Genomic DNA, 21296 nt, shown 5'->3' with positions numbered 1-21296 from the left:
GCCAGCAGTGACAGTGTAGCCAGGACCCGGGGAAGGTGGGACAAGGACAGACAGTGCCCCAGGCCCCTGGAAGCAGAGTCCTGAACCTGGCAGCTGCTAGGTCCTCCAAGTGGCATCAGTTCTGGGAGTTGAGAAGTCGGACGTGCACCCCACGCTCCTGTTGGTAGAAGTGCTGCGGACAGGAGGCTGGTGGAACAGCCAGAAACAGGAAGGAGCAAGTCCCCTCGTCCTTCTCCTGCCAGATCGTACAAGAAGGCCAGAAAGGGAAAGCCCCAGGCCAAGAGACCTTGTGCAGAGACCTCTGACAGAGACCCACACCAAGACCTCCCACAGAGACTCATACAGAGACCCACACTGAGACCTCCCACGGAGACCCACACAAAGCCCACACAGATCCTACACAGAGACCTCTGACAGGGGCCAAGATCAAGAGCCCTCATGAACACCATGTCCAGGGATGATCCTCAAAGCGCTCCCACACATACCTTATGCAGAAACTCTCACAATGGCCAACACCAAGAGACTTCACAGGGACCTCTGACAGAGATCCACAGAGACTTCTCTCAGACACACCTCAGAAACCGATCTGAATACCCACACACAGCTCTGCAGAGCCCACACAGAGGCCTCCTGGTGCCCTGCAGACACCAAAGACATACCTTGAACAGAGGCCTCACCTCCAACCTTAGGAGCCCAAGTAGCCACCCAGTGACAGGCCCTGCATGAATCTGAAGCCACTTAGCAAACTGGCAGTGAAGCTGTGCTCTACAGGGAAAATGCTTGTGTATTTTTTAATTACTCATGAAAAAGACTTAGATTCCCCACGTAAACCTGAAAAATCCTTTCCTTCACAGATTTTCATTAGCTTGAGCTCCCACGCACAGTTTAAAGAATCAGAAACTGAAAACAAAACTTTGCCATGGTCTAATGAGGGAAGAACTCTTATTTGTCCAGTTTTAGCTACAGTTTAGTGAAATGGCCTCAGGGGTCACGTTCTTTATTTTGTTAGGGACAAGTCCCTCCATCCAAAGTGACTTCTTCACATTGGAAATGCTGTAGGGAGGCCTACAGCCATTGGGATGTGGGATGGAGTGAACCAGCAGAGAGGCCACTGACTCAGCTGTACAGACAGCATGCTCTTTGGCCCAGAGCAGCTTGTGGTAGGTTTGCGAGGCTTGCTTTATTTTTAAATCAAAGAACTCACAGTGTCAAACACATGAAGCTGTTTTAGAAATGAGACAGTTCGGCAAATATTTCTGTTATTGCCTTTGGTTTGTTTATATTTACTGTTAACAACATAAAACAATTATATCTTTTTCTTTTTGTTCCTTTTAAAATATGATAGTATCCTTAGATGATATCACATATATGTCCAGAATATGAAAAAAATCACGAGCTAATGCTCAGCTATGATAGCTTAAACTTCTGGAGTATTCAGAAAGTTTCATATTGTAAAATTCTGTAAAGAATCTTAAGGCACGTTCAGTTTCTACGTCTCGGGAAGTCAGGCTGTGCTTTATATTATCAGCTAAAAAAGGGCACAGTGCTTAAATAATTTTAAAATCTTAGAAAATATTCCATTTAGTTACTGCTTGAAACATACATTACCTCAATTAAATTACTTGGAAATTGGCATTTTAACATCTGTTAAATTTAAAAAGTATACATTTAATCAGCATTTCATTATAATAACAAAGATCTCACCATCTACCTAATATTTTCCAAACTGGGCACTTAGTTGAGACTCCATATTTCTCACTGGTCTTAAGAGTCCTGTTGCCCTGACTTGATAAGATCTAGAGAACAGATCTCAAGGGTATGCCTAAATCTCTCAGGTCATCCGTTGAGGTGATGATGCCACAATCTTTTCTCTCAGAAGAGAGGAAGAGCTGGTGTCAGTTCTGTGGGTTTATATACATTTTTTTAATTAAGAAAAAACATAGGCAGTAAAATATTTTATGGACTCACAGTTATTAATGTTATTAACATTTTGAAATTTGCTCCCTTGATGATACTTTCTCATGTTACTGAATCACAGGAACTATGGAAAGTGGCCCTGGATAGCCTATAATGTCCAATCAGTAGTATTTAATAACCAAGACAACTCATCACTTCCCTATAGATGCCTGCATCCACGATATCCTACAGTCATAAAAAATATACTTTCTTTTTTAAGTTTAAGCTACTTCTAAACCATGATTTTAGTCAGAATAAAATTAAATTCTTGTAAGAGGTATAAAATAATGTAACTTCTAACAAAATAGACGGGAATTTTTGAAGTGCTACCGTCTTTTGAAGGAAAACATCACTGCCTCGTCTTATCCTGATAACAAGAAATGAGATGACACAGCTCTTTGCTCTCAGCAATTTTATGTGTGTGTGTTAGTTGGTTCTGTGGGTCAGATGCATTAGTATTCTTTTTTTTTTTTTTACAGCTCACCGGGGCTCCAGAATTATTGCTGGTTTGCCCGTGGTTACTGTATGCTCTTTCAGCAGCCTAACTCTAACAGTACCTACAGTCATGCCCCATCTCCCTGGTTATGTCTGCCTACAAGCTTCAGCTCACCGGGGCTCCAGAATTATTGCTGGTTTGCCCGTGCTTAGGGACCAGCTCTAGCTGGGGAGATCCCGCAAACTCCTCTACCATCTAGTGGTCTGGAACTACACCTTTTTTTTTTTTTTTTGTAATTTTTTTTCAGTGTTCCAAGATTCACTGTTTATGCACCACACCCAGTGCTCCATGCAATACGAGCCCTCCTTAATACCCACCACCAGGCTCACCCTATCCCTCACCCATCCCCCTCCAAAACCCTCAGTTTGTTTCTCAGAGTCCACAGTCTCTCATGGTTCATCTCTCCCTCCAATTTCTCCCAACTCACTTCTCCTCCCCATCTCCGCATGTCCTCCTTGTTATTTCTTATGCTCCACAAATAAGCGAAACCATATGATAACTGACTGACTCTGCTCGACTTATTTCACTCAGTACAATCTCCTCCAGTCCCGTCCATGTTGATACAAAAGTTGGGTATTCATCCTTTCTGATGGAGGCATAGTACTCCATAGTATATACGGACCACATCTTCCTTATCCATTCATCTGTTGAAGGGCATCTTGGTTCTTTCCACAGTTTGGCGACCATGGCCATTGCTGCTATGAACATTGGGGAACATATGGCCCTTCTTTTCACTACATTTGTATCTTTGGGGTAAATACCCAGTAGTGCAATTGCAGGGCCATAGGGAAACTCAATTTTTAATTTCTTAAGGAATCTCCACACTGTTTTCCAAAGTGGCTGCACCAACTTGCATTCCCACCAACAGTGTAAGAGGATTCCCCTTTCTCCACATCCTCTGCAACACACGTTGTTTCCTGTTTTGTTAATTTTGGCCATTCTAACTGCTGTAAGGTGGTATCTCAGTGTGGTTTTGATTTGAATCTCCCTGATGGCTAGTGATGATGAACAGTTTTTCATGTGTCTATTAGCCATTTGTATGTCTTCTTTGGAGAATGGCACCTTATTCAACAAAGTCCAGATTCCCCTTCCAGGTTTGTACTTCCTTGGGTCCTCTCCTGTAAGCCCTAAAGTACCACTTAGGGTTCTTCTTCCACCTCTAGAATTACTCTCCTATACCAGCTTAATACTTCTTTATAGTTTCTCAAGTTAAAAAACTCTGGTTTCTTTCTCCTGATAGGACCCAACTTGATAGCAAAAGTAGTTCCAAAAGATGGACACATACGGAGGGGATCGGTGAGTTAGCTTGCTCATGCCTTCAGGCTAAGTGCAGTGCTGAGCTCCTGCCTCATGGAAGACAAGGTGCTAGTAATCCATGGCATGCAGGGTATAAAACTGAACCAAGCCACACTAGCTATCTGTGCTGAATGATGAAAAAGCACCACGTGATACACACACTTTGGGAGCCCAAGTGGCTCCTGCCCTTGACTAGTACAGCAGTGTTGAGGACTGCAGTGTGGGATGAATAACTTTTAGTGCAATTAAGTCTTTATAGAGAGAAAAGAACAAGCTCGGGTCTTTTAATTCTCAGATGACAGCCTGAGAACCAGAAGGGTTTCCACGTAATCCCTTAAAAAACAAACAAACAAACAAAAAACGATTTCTTGCAGCCACAGGATTGACATTGCTGCAAATTATACACAAGATCTCCTGTTCTGAGTAACACAACAGTGGAATTCACAGTCTCACCTGGAGTCCTCCCAGGGATTAGTAAGGGCAGACGTTGCCCTGTTCCTGATTGGATGGGGAAAATATTCAGTCTTTTACCATTAAGTATGATGTCATCTGCAGGTATTTTTGTAGATCTTGCTCATCAGCTTGAAGATATTACCTTGTATTCCTAGTTGTGGACGGACCAGCTGCTGATTATTGTGAAATGGTTGTTCTGTATCAGTTCATATAATCATCTAGTTTTCTCTTAGACTGTTAACACAGTAGATTGCATTGATCCATCTGTGTACACACAAAGGAGAACAGCTAAGCTGAAAGAAAAAGAAGGAAAAATTAATAGAAATAAGAGCAGAAATCAATGAAGGATAAAACACACATACAGTTTTTAACACTGCTAAAAGTTAATTCTTAGAAAGACCAGAACATGAATAAATCCAGTGGTATTTGCTCAATTTTTCTTATACTCCATAAACCTTCTACCAAGGGACATAGTCAGTCTGAATCTGAAAGAAGAGACCCCCCCCATCATACATGGGGCTCACAAAACTACATACTGCCACTCACTTCATACTGTTTTCCATCCCACAATGTATTATCTTAGAATCAATTAATTATGGAAAAATTAAGTTGCAACTCATTCATTCTGGGTTTATAAATATAAATTAGAATGTCTCAGCCACCCAAAGTAATTAGTTGTGGAGCTAGAAATATAATCCATTCCTCGAATGTTCATCAGCAGACATCACAACATTGAAGACATTCTCTTAGCTCACAACCTCTGTCCAGAGCATTTTTCCCTGGTTCTAGTTTCAGCAGCTACGGCATAAAAATTTTTTTATCTCTAGTAACTGTGTCACTTAACATAAAGCCTCCAACAATAACAACAACAACTACAAAAGTAAATGAAAACATAAATTCAGCATATCAACAAAGCTTTTAAATACAAAGCTATTTACTATATTTTCCAACCTGAACTATAATGCTGTTTAAATTAGTATGGTTTCTAAAATGAAAATGTACCTTTCTGAAGCCACTTAACTGATAGAACAAGAAAAAAAAAAGACATTTAATTCAATAAGAGCTGTCAACAAATGGAATGTTGTTAATCCAATGTACAACTCAGAGCATGTGTTTTGCAACTTAATTTCTGCCAGTCAGCATGGTGCAGGAAATTGTCATTACAGTGTTCTGAAAACACAAACATGAAGACTTTGCCTCTGTAATAGCTGTCACATTTGTCGCTAAGAGTTACAGACACACACATATGCACAAACACACCTACTTAAACAAATACACTCACGTACGCATGAATGCACGTGCAAATACACACAAACATAAATCATGAACATACACATGCATAAACACATACACACATATGCACACAGACATACCCACTTACACATCTACACCCCCATTTATATACCTGCACACATTTACATATACACACCAACTTACACACAGATACCCATGCACACATACATGTACCTACACACAAACAGACATACCTACACTCATACTTACACATATCCAACCACACTATAGAGTGTGTGTACTGAGATCCAAAAACCATTTTTAAAAGTGGGTTTAGGAAATATGAAAGCATCCTAATAAATCTAATAAATGCTGCATTAAGACCGAGTAAAATGTGAACCGTGCTTATTCGGGCAACAGAACCTTTAACAAAAGAAATGTCCTTGAAAATATTGTGATTATTATGAACCATGGGTACAAATGCACCCTATTATATTAATCTCAAATATTCTCATTTATAAATTGTTCCATTTCACCCCAGCCTCTTTTCCTATGCCATCTCTGCCCTAATTTTCTCTTCTCCTCCCATCATGTGATGCTCCAACCCTGACTTGAAAGGAACATAAGTTTAATGCTGAAAGTAACCAGCATCTTACAGGCAGATTGGAATTGCTGGGCTATTAGTAGGAATAAAAATGGTTCAATAAATTCTAGTATTCTAGTCTTGTTAATGTCACCCCAGGTGTAGGGAGAGATAAAGAATATTCAGTATCTTCACTGTAATGATATGGAAACAAACCATTGTGTTTTGATTCATGGTTGGAAACAAGCAGACACTGCCATTAGAGGCAAGCTTGAGAAACATTAGGAAGATGTTTTTGAATACTTCACCCAGTTCCTTTTTGAGGGAGCGGGCTCTGTTTAAGGAGATAGGCTGCTGCCCCAGAGCCCCATCTTGACTTCAGCAGAGACCATCACTGGCTTGCTGTGGTTCCCTCCATTCTGTAAAGGAAGCAGACCGCAGGGCGAGGAGACACAGAGAGCACCAGGCTGGGCCACTGCATGCCACCACTGGGCAACCAGTGATCGGGGAAAAAAGGCTAATTGCTCTAATAATCAAAAATCCTTAGTCCTTTGAGTTCCAGACATACCTCACGGTGAACTGAGATGCTGCAAGGAAATGCACAATATTAACTTCCTTAAGAGGGATGTCCTTGGTCCTGGACACCAAGTGCACCGTCTTATGTCATTTTCATCAATCCACAGCATTCAGAGCAGACCCCTGAGCAGTTAAAAGACACCAGTAATCTTATTTTTCATTTGAAAATTCTAAAACTCTACCTGTGTAGCATGACTAATAAATTGGAAAAAGAAACAAACATATATATTCTTTTTTTTTTCCAAATACTGCAATGTTCTAGAATAATTTTTAAAAGCAAAATTCCTCCCTCTTTGGAATCTTAAATAGATGGTACACTCCTATAACCACTCTTTAACATGTAAATTGACAAGACATTTGTTGTCAGCTTGAGTTGAAATAACAGCCTGCTCTAAATTCAGACTTGAACACAGGTGAAAAGCTCAACTTTGGGGCCATTGATTTTGGAGATTGAATTCAAGTAGAGCAGAAGTGGCAGACGTGTGGTGGGGGGAAAGGTAGAAGTGAGCAACAAGTCCTAGTAATGCAGAGGAGGAAGAGGTTCCCACCTGTCTTGCTCTGTCCCCTCTATCCTCCTCCAATACACCTGGACCAACTGAGTGCCACCACCCCACAACTGCCTCCATAGTTGATGCTCAGTGCCACTGCTGTCACATTCACCCAAGTCACAGGTACCCTCTGCTTTATGTGATCTTTTCATATTCTTAGCAATCCTACATGCAAGTCAGTTTTATTGACAATTTAGGATGAACATGGAACTTGGTGACTGCCCAACAATTTCTAGGGATGATTCATATTCTCAGTTAATTTTTTATGTATGTATTCTATAAACATTTTACCTACTGGGGGAAAAAAAAAAGAACACAGAAATAATCCCCAAGCCATTTGTTGGCTATCTGGTGGTCTCCACTGAGGACTGTACATAGGCACAGTCATCTGCTTTGTGGGGATCATGGGACTTGTGTTTCAACATGCCTTCATCTAGGCAGAAACATATCACCCCAATTTCAGAGAGGCTGTAACACTATTCAGAGACCTTTCCTTCTGACAGCATAAAATTGGTAGTCAGTGCTCAGATAGAAGTGCTGATGAACATGGTCTTTTTTTTTTTTTTAAGGATTGAATAAAATGGCTTATGACAACAACCATTTGGGACACAAAGAAAAAGCTCAGAACATTAACTATGTGAATATTGAGAAATACGAGCATTTTCTGATCACTGCTGAATTATTCTGCTTCAGTTTCCCAGATTTTTGTTTCCTTCAGTCCTTGGCTGGACCATATGGTAATTCTATTTTTGAAGATTCTAGGAACCTCCATCCTGTTTTCCACAATGGCTTTACACTCCTACCAACAGTGCACAAGTATTCCCTTTTCTCCCCACCCTCACTTTCTGGCACTTTAACGCAATCCAAAAACATCATCCCTGCACTGTGTGTATGCAGTTAGGGTAGGGGCATTAGGAATGGAGATAGAAACTACCTCTTTCAATCAGCATCTCCATCTGGAAAATGTGAGGGGGAATGCACCTGCCATATTTTTTAAAGGGCAATACATTTGCTCATCACCCACAGGTGGGATGCTTAGAGCAAACCCTGTGTGCAGACTAAGAAAGGAGGAGGCTTTGCCTGGCACTTGTGTGGAATTTTCCACAAACCATGTCCTATCCCTTAGGTATTTGTCTTCCTAACCTGGCAGGTCCGGAGGCAGTTCCATGAGCCAGATGAGCTATCCCATGCCTACTCCTCTGCTTCACATTCAGCCAAAGCCTTAACCACATGGAAAGAGTCCTTAAGTAAAAGAATTTATTCTAAGATGACTGTCATCATCGTGCTCGCTTCGGCGGCACATATACTAAAATTGAAACGAGGACTGTCATCATCTTACAAATAAAATGTCAACATCTCACCAATCTGTTAAATAAAAAACACAGGTTGGAAGCAGTTTCCATGCAGTTGCAAGAATATAGTCATTCTCTAAAATGTGATAGAGGGAAGATGGCTTCTTCTCCATCTAGGATGTGTACCACCAACCTTCCTGGAAGCCCTTCCCAGGGATCTGTGGGCAGCTCCCCCACCGCCCCACAGCCCTAAAGCCAGAAGAATCACATCTAGAGTAAGAATGAATTTTGATCAATTTTACCATTTCCATACTTCATTCAGCCACTTCTTTGTTGAGCCCTTCCAAAGACTGAACCATATGTATGGAGGACTGTGGCATTAGCACAAACAACCAAATTATCATTTATTCAAGGTGACAAAGATTTTCCTCCAATACATTAGTTTAAGCAAAAATATTTCCACAAAGAACATTCATTCACTGTTTCATTCTTTGGAAGTACCCTGTACCAAAGAAATCGCCTCTAGCTTCACTGGGATATCATTTAGTTCTGGACATCATGTAGTTGTCACTCAGCACCTGGGGCAAATCATGCACTGAAGAAGACAAGAGAAGAAGAAAAGATTTGTAGGGTATGGGCAGAATGAAACCGAGGTAGCACTGTTGTCACATTAATGATCCTGCATTTTCCTAGCAACCTTTTTTTCTAATAACTTGAAGCTTTTCATGAATCTTTGCTGCAGAAAGACCATGAGATACAGTTTATGAATGGAGAAGACATCAGGATCACCCTAACCCCAAGATTCCACCTGAGCTTTGGCTCCTGGTCCCCTGACAGATAACTGCATGAGAAGGAAAGAGGTAGCAGCCATGCACTGAGCACCTCAGAAGTCCACATGTTTCCTTCAGGATCACCTCAGTTAACTAACCTCTCCCCTGTGAGGCAGCTTCTGGGAACATTTTTTTTCTTTTAAAGATTTTATTTATTTACTTGACAGAGAGAGATCACAAGTAGGCAGAGAGGCAGGCAGAGAGAGAGGAGGAAGCAGGCTCCCCGCTGAGCACAGAGCCCGATGCGGGGCTTGATCCCAGGATCCTGAGATCATGACCTGAGCCAAAGGCAGAGGCTTTAACCCACTGAGCCAGCCAGGTGCCCCAGCTTCTGGGAACATTTTATGGAGGTTCCCATGGGTCAACAATATGGCCCAAGGCATTCTGCCTTGAGGATGTTGGAACAGTAATGAGCTCCAAGTGAATGCCTATTCCCTTCTCCATTCATGCCCACTCCTCAAATGAAATATAAGAGGGATAACTGGATTTTTCAGTTGGTTGAACTTTGGACTATTGGTTTCATCTAGGGTCATAATCTCAGGGTCATGGGATCGAGCCCCACGTCAGGCTCCTCGCTCAGTCTGGTGTCTGCTTGAGATTCTCCCTCTCCCTCTGCCTCTGCTCCTCCTCCCACTCATGCTTGTGCTCTCTCTCTCTCTTTCTCTCAAATCGATAAATAAACAAAACCAGGAAGGAAGGGAGGGAAGGAGGGACACTGAACTGCCATTTGGGGAAGGTGGAAGGCAGACAGGCCAAAATGACGATGCTCTTGGCATTACAGAGCAGTGACTTATAAGACAAACGATATTCTGAAGTAGATGCCAATTCCGGAAGAGTTAGAGGGACCTGAGAGAACGCCCACACTGACCAGCCCAAGGTGATCTGGACACCTTTGTGCCATGGGTCAATGTGGAAAAATGGTATCACAATGTCGAGACACGGTATTATAGAACCAAAGGCATGGACTAGGGACTCCTTTCCACCCCTCACCAGCTCTGCATGTCCATAAGCCCCTCACACAACAGTTGCACAAAGAACTTGAAAAATTTCCTCAATGAATTGAGAAATCTGGAATTGATGAGATTATTTACTGTCAAGCAGAAATGGGATTTTATGATGGAAAATGAAATATTTTTTAAAATTACACTTTTGTCTTTAGTAGATTTTTCAGATTGCCACTATGAAACCTTAACATAGCTTTAGACCTTATTTTCAAAACAGGAACGTTTTCAAAGCATTGTTGAAGTAGAATTGATTTTTGCCAGCTGCCAAAGGAAAGTATATGACCTTCTCCTTATCCCTTTGTTTTTCTGTTTTCACCTTGAAAACTGGAACCCCCTCCCCTTGAAGACTAAAGCATTGTACTGACCAAAGCAGAAATCATTAAAAAAAACCTCATCCCTTTTAATATTATAAGCTTATGGCTATTATAACCTCTTTTTTTTTTTTTTTTGGCTTATCAGAAAGATTTCCTATGCTATTCCAGGTCCTTAGATGTGGGAACAGGATATTGTATCAAACAGCCTCGCAAGGAGACAGGACATTCATTACCAAGACAGGAAAAACCCTGGCCTAATTATCAATTAATCCTAGTCCGTCTCTGTTCTAGAAAAGCAGGGGGCTGTGAAGGACAGAGAGCATGGGTATTTGCAACACCGTGTCCCTATTAAGCCACTAGTGACCTATTTCAACTGTTGTGTCCAAAGAAATATTTTCTGGTTTCTACCAAATGCCTGGGTTGGGGGGATAATTTTTCTCCTATTAATTTTATTTTTGTGGCTCTCAGATAATTCTGTCATATTAGGCAAGTATGATGGTATTTTGATTCCTCTGCAGGGTCTATGACACCTGCTTCCTGTGAGGTTCCGCAGCTCATTACTGACTGGAGAGCGAAATTCTCCAGAAAACGGATGACACCCCCAGGCTGACATGAGCTCGCTGGTCCCCATCACTTCCATTATTTGGCAGATCCTCTAAAATAGGTTTCCTTCTGTTTTTCCAGTATTCACACCATAGTGAAAGAAAGGATAATCAGTGCCAAAATTTTCATTTGCTTTAGTTAAGACCAAAATCAGGAACAAATCTAACATTTGAGTAATATTTTGTTCTTCCTTTCTTTTTTAACTTAAATGATACTTATACTAATCTCCCATGGAAGGTAATTGTTTCTGTCCATAATTTGGATTGTTTACACATTTCAAAAGCAATAAATGGAATCTTAGCTTTGAGATAAGTCTTGGGTTTAAATCCAAACACTGATGACCACCTAATGGTAGTGACAAAAGCCACAGAAACTCTCTGAGTTTTGTTTATTCTTCTACAGAATAATACGTTACTGCCTATTATAAAGCTCTATGAGGGCAGGTAACTTGGGCCATTTTGTTCACTACTGTATGCCCGTGTCAAGAATTGTGCCTGATGTATGGTAGGCACTAAATCAATAATAGTTGAATGCATAGAACAAACAGCAGCTATAATAATATGACCACCTTTGTATGATTTACTATACTAGGCTAGTGGACCAGCAATAGTATTTAAGTCTCCATTATTCAGAAAAATATTTTACCTGGAAAAGGATGAAGTAAATTATGCTTCCACCACTGGAGAATTTGGAGGGAATGACTTCCAGGGAACCAAGACCCTGGGATCACATAGCCCACATGAAAATCTATCCCGAGGAAGTAAGGACTGTACACATCATCTTTTCCAGTTGTCAAATAACCAAGAACCACTCCTCAGGGAATGACTCCCAACTCCATTCTAGTAAAGGGTCAGGACACAGGGCTTGAAGCAATGTCCAAATCACCCAATGTGTGGCCAGAACCATAACTGAAATGTCTTCCCAATTTCAGGGTAGAATTACTTATAAAGATGGAAAGAAGAGAGCACAGAGACATCCTCAGGAAAAACAAACAAACAAACAAAAAAAGAATTAAGCTATGAGGTGGGTCTCGATGGGTATAGGAGTTTCTAGGTAGAAACGTGGCACCCCTTGAATGAGTATTGTCCAGCATCTTACTGCTTCTTGAAACTTCTGTCAGTTCTCTAGCTCATATGGTGAGTAGTGGCTCAGAATGTGCAGTGGACTCAGGAATCAACAGAAACCATGGCCCCAACCCCTCACCAAAGAACAAGGCAGCAGTTACCAGCACCTTGAAAAGTCTGAAATGCCTTCCTGAAATGCAGCAGGATGACAGCTTGGAATCAGCTTTTTTTTTTTTTTTTAAAGATTTTATTTACTTGACAGACAGAGATCACAAGTAGGCAGAGAGGCAGGCAGAGAAAGGAGGAAGCAGGCTCCCCGCTGAGCAGAGAGCCCGATGTGGGGCTCAATCCCAGGACCCTGGGATCATGACCGGAGCTGAAGGCAGAGGCTTTAACCCACTGAGCCACCCAGGTGCCCCTGAAATCAGCTTTTGATGGTGCATATTCTTCTAAGTACATGTTGTTTTGGGGGCATTCTATTTGTAAAACCATGGAATAAGGATCAATGAAAAGATATGATGAATAGACCAAATCAATAGACCACGAACCCCGGTTCTGTCACTGGCCTGAGCCCCTGAACTACGAAATTTCTAGTAGAAAGTTCTGCCTAGATATCAATGTTGCCTGTTAGAACAGAAACCCATTTGAGGAAGAGTCCTCACCCAGATGAATCAGAAAGTGCCAGAACTGACCAACAGTTCCCTCAGCCTCATTATAATGTTAAAATCCGCTCCTGAATAGTCTCCCCTGACCCTAACAAAAGGAGCCTGTGTTCCCTTGTTTGGGCTTTGGAAATGATTCCCAGGATCTCCTTGTTAGTACAAATAAAGGCAACCTGGTGAGGCCTGAAGACTCTGCCTGTAGCTCACTGGAGAGCAGATTCCCCCTGACCATTGTTCCCAGAACAAAGCCTGGGGGGCTGCACTGAGTGTTACAGGACAATGGTAGGTCTTCTGGCTCCCAGGAGAAGTTCTGCCTACAGGTGCCACATTGCCAAGCACTTCTCTTACTCCAAAACTTGGAGCAGCTCTGGCCTGGTTGATTTTTAGGAGGTCTTTTTACTCTACATACCTCTGAGGGACACAGACTCTCTGCACAAGTGAGATAAAAGGGAAAAACAAAAACAGGTGCCTCTGTCTCCTGAAAAACTACTATTCCTGGTGCCTGCCTTTATCCCCCGAAGATGAGAGAACCCAGTCACCAGGGGTGCCTTGTAAAGTAAAGTGCTTTCTGGGATGCCTGGGTGCCTCAGTCCATTAAGTGGCTGCCTTCGGCTCAGGTCATGATCCCAGTGTCCTGGGATCGAGTCCCACATCAAGGCTCCTCGCTCAGCAGGGAGCCTGCTTCTCCCTCTGCCTCTGCCTGCCACTCTGTCTGCCTGTGCTCGCTCGCTCGCTCTCTCTCTCTCTGACAAGTAAATAAATCTTTAAAAAAAGAAAAGTGCCTTCTATTTTTATAGAAAGATTCGAAAAACATTTACCCTTCTAGGTTCCCTTCTGCTCTCTCCCCACATTCTCTCCCCTGTTCAGGGTGTCCGCCCCCAGGTGCACATGTTCCAGAACCAGAAGTGAGGGGCACCAAACCCCCTGTGTCCACAGTGCTGTGGGTAGGGCCCAGATTAAGCCTTCCTGCGTGAAGACACTGATCACCCAGCTGTGTTCACATGAACCCTGATGAAAGCCAGGATTCCCTTCAAACCTGAAAATGTTTTTTAAGGTTTTTTTATTATTATTTAAGTTCCTTTTATTGTTTTAATAATCTCTACACCTAACATGGGGGGTTCAAATCTTGAGCCCGGGGTCAAGAGTTGCATGCTTTCTGATTGAACCAGCCAGGCATCCCTAGTGTTTCCTCTTATCAGGCACCTTGTTTCCTCCCTGTGTGTGTGGCCCACTTTTGCAAGGAAAGACAATTCTTCTTGATTACTGTGTTGTAATCTCTTTGTACTTCTTCTGTTAATGGGGTTTAACTCATACCAACCCTCCAAGGCAAATACTATTATTTCTATTTTAAACATGCAGAGGCTAAGACGGGGAGATTAAGGGAGTTGTCTGTGGACACTCCAGTGATAAAGAAGAGAACCAGGTCTATCCAGTTCTAAAAACCCCAATCTTTCACTCTGCAGGCAGCACAGGCATTAATCTACTAAGTGATCTAGAACAAACACAACTAAGCCAGGACAAAAAAGGCTTATAAATGGACTAAATAAATATCTCGTCTATATTGTACGGTCATAATTGGTAGAAAAAGGGTTTTAAAGTCACAGGAATAGAACTTCTAAAAATAACAAACTCATAAAGCCAGGTGAGAATTTTAAGGAAAGTTTTCCTAGCCAAAGTATATTGTTATTTGGATTTTTTTTCTTCTGAAGAAATCTCATTCTTTCTTTTAATTAGTGGCAAACAAGGTAAAAGATCATCATAAAGACATCATACACCATGTCCATTCAAACTTTAAATCCAGAAGTGTTTTTTATCTTCTACTCTAATAAGCAAAGTGAATAATATTGACATTCTTAGTTACATCAAAGGAAGTGAAGGCAAGTCCATCAATTAGCTCTAGAGTTTTATCTACTTTAGAATTGATGAAATAACTCATAAAATAATCTAGAGCATCTTTAAAGAACTCGAGAAATACATGTCTGGCACAGGCAGAAAGACACTCACTGAAGGGCCAGTACAGAGCAGCTTTGCTCTGGACCTCCATGTGCAGCCGGAGTGGAAGGTCCTGACCCGTTACTGGTACGAGCACTCCATGCAGTGATCTAAGAAAGCGCAGAGCAAACAGTTCTAGGGACAAGCAAAAAGGAAAGAAAACACCATGTCTTAGCAAATCTTACGATATTTACTAAGGGAGATCTTTCATTTTATTGGTATTCCATAACCATCTGGTCCATTAAGTCTCCACTGCATCTATTAACTCCAAAGGAGGCAAATCCCATCTGGGACAGAAAAACCAATGAAGGCAAGACATGGTTTCTGTCCTTAGAAACCCCTCTCCCCTGGAAGGGGAGACAGCTGCATGTCAACGTACTTTCCGATATAACAAGAGGTGGTTGCTTGCTAAGGGGGGTCAAGAATCTCTCATTTAAGGAGATTCTATGTTAGAAATGATAACCCATGGATCCCAGCTGTGTCCAAGGCTCCAGATCACTCAGACCAATTGCTCACGGTATAAGCTATTATCAGTGAATCCTTCGATAGCCACCAGCACCAACAGATGCAAATAGAAATGATCACCATGAGACACATTAGAATTTTTACTGCAGCATGTTTTGGAATAGGCAAAAACTGGAAAGTATGAAATGCCCATCAGAAGCATAAAGGAACATAAACTATGAATGCAAAGTGAGCAACAAGGCAGCACTTAGCATGCATGAAGAATCCGTGAACATAACATTGTGTGAAAAAAGTCCACGACAAATGAGGACATGCTTCACAATGCCACTTTTAAAGGACAAGAACGGAAAAGCAAGCTATGTACTGCTCAAGAACAAAAGGACAATCATACGGGGAGCCAAGAACTTGCACAGATACTGTTCCAAAGAAGACTTACAGATGGCAGCAAGCACATGGAAGAGGTTCCACATCGTTATTCATTAGGGAAATACAAATCAAAACCACAACGAGATACCACTTCATGCCCACTAGGATGGCTATAATCAAAACAATGGAAAGTCACAACTGTTGGCAAAGATGCCAAGAAATCAACACCATCACCCATTGCTAGTGGGAACGTGAAAAGGTTTAGTCAGTGTGGAAAACAGTTTAGCGGTTCCTCAAAAATTTGCATGTAGAATTACTGCAGTTCTATTCCTAAGGCACATACTCCAAGTGGCTGAACACAGGTGTATAAATAAAAACTTTCATATGGAGATAATGGCAATGCTATTTACAATACCCAAAAGGCAGGACACAATCCCCCCTAAAAGAGGTTGGAAGTACTATTCTTAATATCAGCCAAAAGAAAACACCTGTGAGATTTGGAATTCTGGTTTACTCCCAGTATCCTGGGGTCAGCAAACTGTACTTCCCCCCCACACACACCAAAAATCTGTGCATATGTTGCTTATCCCCTTAGCACATACTGAAATTAGGACATCAAGCGAACTTGTAATTTTCCTATTTCTAACATCTAAATCTCACAACCTAAGTGAGCCTGCAACATATTTTAGGCTACTTGGTTATACTGACCTCATAAAAGGGATGCTTTTCCATCTTCCGAGGTAGCTTCTCCAACCTCCTCCTCCACTGGCCTGATGCTGATGCATCATGTGCACGCATTAGCTTCTTAGGGGGTCCCCAGAACATGCAAACCCCTGGAAAGAGCATCTGCTTCTAGATCCTTCCTAAACATCCACCATTGACACCTTTACCTCAACCCCAACGGTTAAACTATGTAAAGTGTATGACACCTAATGGGCATGTGGGCAGTCTCTATGTTACATGTCACTCACGGTCCTCCCTTCTTCAAATCAGAGGTTTGTTTTGTCACTTTAAAAAACATAATAGTGAATCCGAGAAGGCCTGATGGGATTTTGTTGAGCACAGCAAGACAGCGTCTAGAACCCAAGAGCCCCGCTGACTCTCCCCTGCTGCTTGGCTGTGCCTCTGCTCATGCTCAGAGCTGAACTCAGGCAATGTGTCCCCACATCTCCCCTGAAGTTCTTCCGGTCCATGCCACTGTCTTAGCGGGAGGGGGTGTGGTCAGCTTCCTGATGTCCCCTGTTCTGATAAAGACAGAAAAGACACTGATGAGTCCTAAGGCCAACATGTCTATTTAGCACAGAGCAGGAAACACTTGCCTTCGTAAGAAGGAGCCCACTTGTAACAGGGGTATCCCTTTTAAATGTATGCAGGAGTTGTGGGTTTTAAAGATGCTTTCCATTTCCCTGTTTCCGAAATGATGACGAAGGCGTGAAGTACTTACAGTCACGTTACAGTCTCCCATGCAGAGTTCTGAGCTAGGAACTCATTGAAGGTGATAGATTCACACAGCACTTTCTTGGCACCCACAGAAGTAAAATCATTTATTTTTATATATAGCTTTCCTCTACGTTCCCTGACAGAGATTAGAGAAATAAGCAAAAGGCATCAGTCAGTCCCCAAGCAAGTATTGATTAGCTGCCACCGACCAGGCAGTTATTTGGATCCTGGAGTCAGAGAATGAGTTACCTGCCAGCACAGACCGTCGGCTCTGGCACGAGGACAACAGAGATGTGCCCAGTCCATCAATGATCACCCAGTGAACACGTTACTTGTGGGAAGCACTGTGCTGAGAACTGGAGATTCAGAGACCAACAAATGACAGACCCTTAAGACTTTCAGTCTGAAAAGGGAGGGAGCTGGACTAGAAAAGGAGGTGCCGTTACACACAGGGAAGTGATGAGAGCCTGATAGCAGTGTGGGCTTCGATAAAAATGCCTTAAGAATCATCCATGGTAGGTTGGTAATTCTGAGCTTTCGTAACTACTCAGTTTCTTACAATGGTTGATCAAAAGCCGAAAACAAGTTAAATTGAACTTTAAAGAGGAAGAAAACACAAGATCATAAATTCTCTGTCCTTTTACTCAACATCAGGCTGCACACTGGCATTTCGAATAACTGCCTAAGGAAGTACCCTTAAACTGGGTGGCCCAAGACAGCATTCATATTTGCTCATGATTCTGTTTGGGCCAGGCTCACTTCTGCTTGTCTCATCTGTGATTACCTACATGGCTGTTCAACCAGGGGCTGGTTCATCTGGGGTACCTCAGCTGGGAGATCCTGTCAGTCCATGGGTCTCACCCTTAGGAGGCTAATTCCAAGGTTCCTCATACAAAGACACACCTTTTAAGCAAGGAGAGGAAGGTGCAATGACTCTCTCCTGTGGCCTCAGATCAGAAGTCACAAATGGTACTCAGTCCACATTCTTCAGGTCAAAGCCAGTCACGAGGCCATCCCAGGTACACAAACGGTGGGGGAGGGGAGGACTCCGGTTCTTGATGAGGGCCAGCATATATTGCGCAGAGGTGTGTGTGTAGGAAATGAGGAATGATTGTAGCATCTACCAGTCTAACAAAGTCTTTACCCACAGCACCCAAATATCTAGTTTTCACAACATCTAAATATCCCTTCCTTCTGCTTTCACTTGACATGATCTAAATATTCCTGACTTCTACAGAAATCTCCCAACTCTGAACATGCTAGTTTTATCAATACATGTGTTTATAATAGCATTGTAACTCCACAGAACTTATTAATATTATTAATAACGTAACCTTTTTCACCTCACAGGCTCAGTATAAAACTCTTCACATGTGGATTGTTAAAATACATAATGACAAGGATAATGAAGAAGCACATTCCTCATTCCCAAAATTACTCCCTGCTCCGAGGACCAGCTTTTGAGGACTTCTGAGGAATGTAACACTTCTTATATTTGATATCATTTTCAAAGACATCAGTTAAAATTATGAGTCCTATGTAATCAAGTTTGATCAACTCCCTGAAACACGTGAGACTGCGTGGAGACCCTCTTCATCAGATACTTGAAGGTAAGTGACCAATGGGAAAATCAGTCATTTTGATTTGCACAACAGAATGTGCAGTTTGGGTTCCCTCAACAGGAGAGATGAAAGAAAAGTCATTGGAATAAGGTGTTTTTAAAAAAAATCTCCTGATTGAAGAAAATCCCTTTTGCTTTTCTTTATAACTCAAATTGCCTGTAGTATTTCAAGCATAATGACATCCCTTACTGTTGAACAAGAGATGTTAGCCTAAAACAAACAAACCAACAAAAGACCTTCAAATGCTCTTCCAAGACCATTTTATCACACTTGTTTCTGCTGGAAAAGAGGAAAAGTCCAGATGACACACTCAAACTTTGCATTAGGAGACCCAGCCTGAAGAGTATCCGATCACCCCATGATGGCCATGAACAGACCCCTTTGCCATTCTGCCCACCACAAGGTCAATGGACAGGGTTCTGAGACAGCCCTCCCTGATTGCCCTTGGCAGACTGAGGCAGTTTTTCTACTCTGTGACTGATTGCAGCATTACCTGCATAGTCTTAGTCCAAACTCTTGGGTGAAAGTCTTGAATCATTTGCAGCTCCTGCCATGAGCTCACACCCGATTAATCATACTCCATCATCGCATCTGTCTGTCTGTGGACCCAGGCAACAGGTAGCAAGAACACACAGAGTGCAGGGAGGAACATAGCCCCCATCCCCACACAAAATCCTCGACAAGGCAGACAGTGCAATTAGATTCTATGTCACGAAGACTCCAAAGTAAGCACAGCGGTTTTACTGTTAGCAACTTAGTGCTGACCCAGCCAAGCCTCCACTCGTCTTTCCCCACGCTCCTCCCTTTCTTTTATAACCTCTCTCTCACCTCTCTTCTACCAAATTCTCGAGTAAAATTATCCCCTTCTTTGTTCCATTGCAAATAACCCCACTTCGAAAATAGCTGAACACAAGAAACCACCCAAATAATAGAAGGATGGAAATGGGCAAGACCTGTATTCAAGCCAGTGAGGAACAATGGCCAACACTCGTTCAGAGTTATCTATGAAGCATTTTCCCCAAATAACCTGGACATCTAGCTCACGGAGTAAGAGTTCCTGTGTTTGAGCTGGTGGTGTCACAGCCACTAATCAACTCCTGTTATGTGTGAAAGATTACCATATATTCTCTTTCATCACAGTTCTGTTTCATTTAAGAGTAGCCTTCCCACAAAACTTGCAAAGGGATTCTTCCACTGAATTGCACACTTGAAATGGATTAATTGTATGGCATGTGAATTATATCTCAAAAAAAAAAGAAAAAAGAAAAAAGTTAGAGAGAGAGAGACTCAGATTCCTGCCTGCCACCTGTCTCCAGGTGACAGGATGCGGATTTTTAGAGGGAGGTGATCAAGGCTTTCTCAGGTGTGCAGGAAGACACATGCCTATGGACGCTGGGGAAGAGGGCTCTGTCGTTATGTACAATTCCGGTGGAAAACGTGGAAACTCACCTGTTATGTACTGAATGTTTGTGTAATCCCCAGATTCATAAATTGAGTCCTAATCTCCAGGGTGATGCCCTTCAGTGGGCTGGTCTTCAGGAGATAATTAAGTTTAGATGAGGTCATAAGGGTGGAGCTCCCACGATGGAATTAGTGGACCTATAATAAGAGAACAAAGCTCTCTCTCCGCCATGTGAGGACACGGCAAGAAGGTGACCAGCTGAAAGCCGGTTCCTCATCAGGACCTGAATCTGCCAGCACCTTGATCTTAGACTTCCCAGGCTCTGGAATGATTGGAAATAAATGCTTGTTCTCATCGCTATCCAGTCTAAGGTATTCTATTAAAGCAGCCCAAGCAGACTGGTACATCATTACTAGACATTCTCAAAATATGTAACCTTCCTTATGCTTTGCCATCTTTACCAAAGTCATCGGGCATCAGGTTGTTCATGAGGCTTTTAGTACTTGAAAATCTTTTGCCCAAAGAGCAAACAGAAGATGCCTCCATCTTAAAAGTCTGCACTGTTTCAGAGTGCTCTTAGACAGATTTTGTAGGGAGAAAGTGACATAGGCTTTTAAGATGTCCTGAGAAGAGCCCAGAAAAAGTGGTTTAAGGTCAAGTTAATGAAGAAAAATTTCCTGGGGAGATTTTAACTCAATTTCACTAAACACTGCAGTCACAGAGTATTTAATTAGCTCCCACATCTTGATACGCCTGCCCTCCCCACTAACACCAATCACAGCCCACTCAAAATATGCTCTGAGGTGATCCTGAAGAAAGCAGATAAATTTGAGACTGGCTTTGAGCCTGACTCCAGTTTTGGTCTGTAAGTAATGGGTTACAATCCTATCCGTAGTTGTTTAATGAATGTAAAGTTATCTTAAATTCTGTGTCTCTAAAGTTTTTTTCCTCTTTTGTCTATGGAATAAGACTGTTTTGAACTTTATGACAGGAAGCTGCCACATCCACACCAAAACCAGTCAGAACTCTTGCTGTTCTTTGAAGAGGACATTCACTGTGCAAGACCCATTACCACCCCCATATTAATTTTATTTTCAAG

Source organism: Martes martes (genome assembly GCF_963455335.1).
Source record: "Martes martes genome assembly, chromosome: 11".
Taxonomy (NCBI): domain Eukaryota; kingdom Metazoa; phylum Chordata; class Mammalia; order Carnivora; family Mustelidae; genus Martes; species Martes martes.
This window is presented reverse-complemented; position numbering follows the sequence as displayed.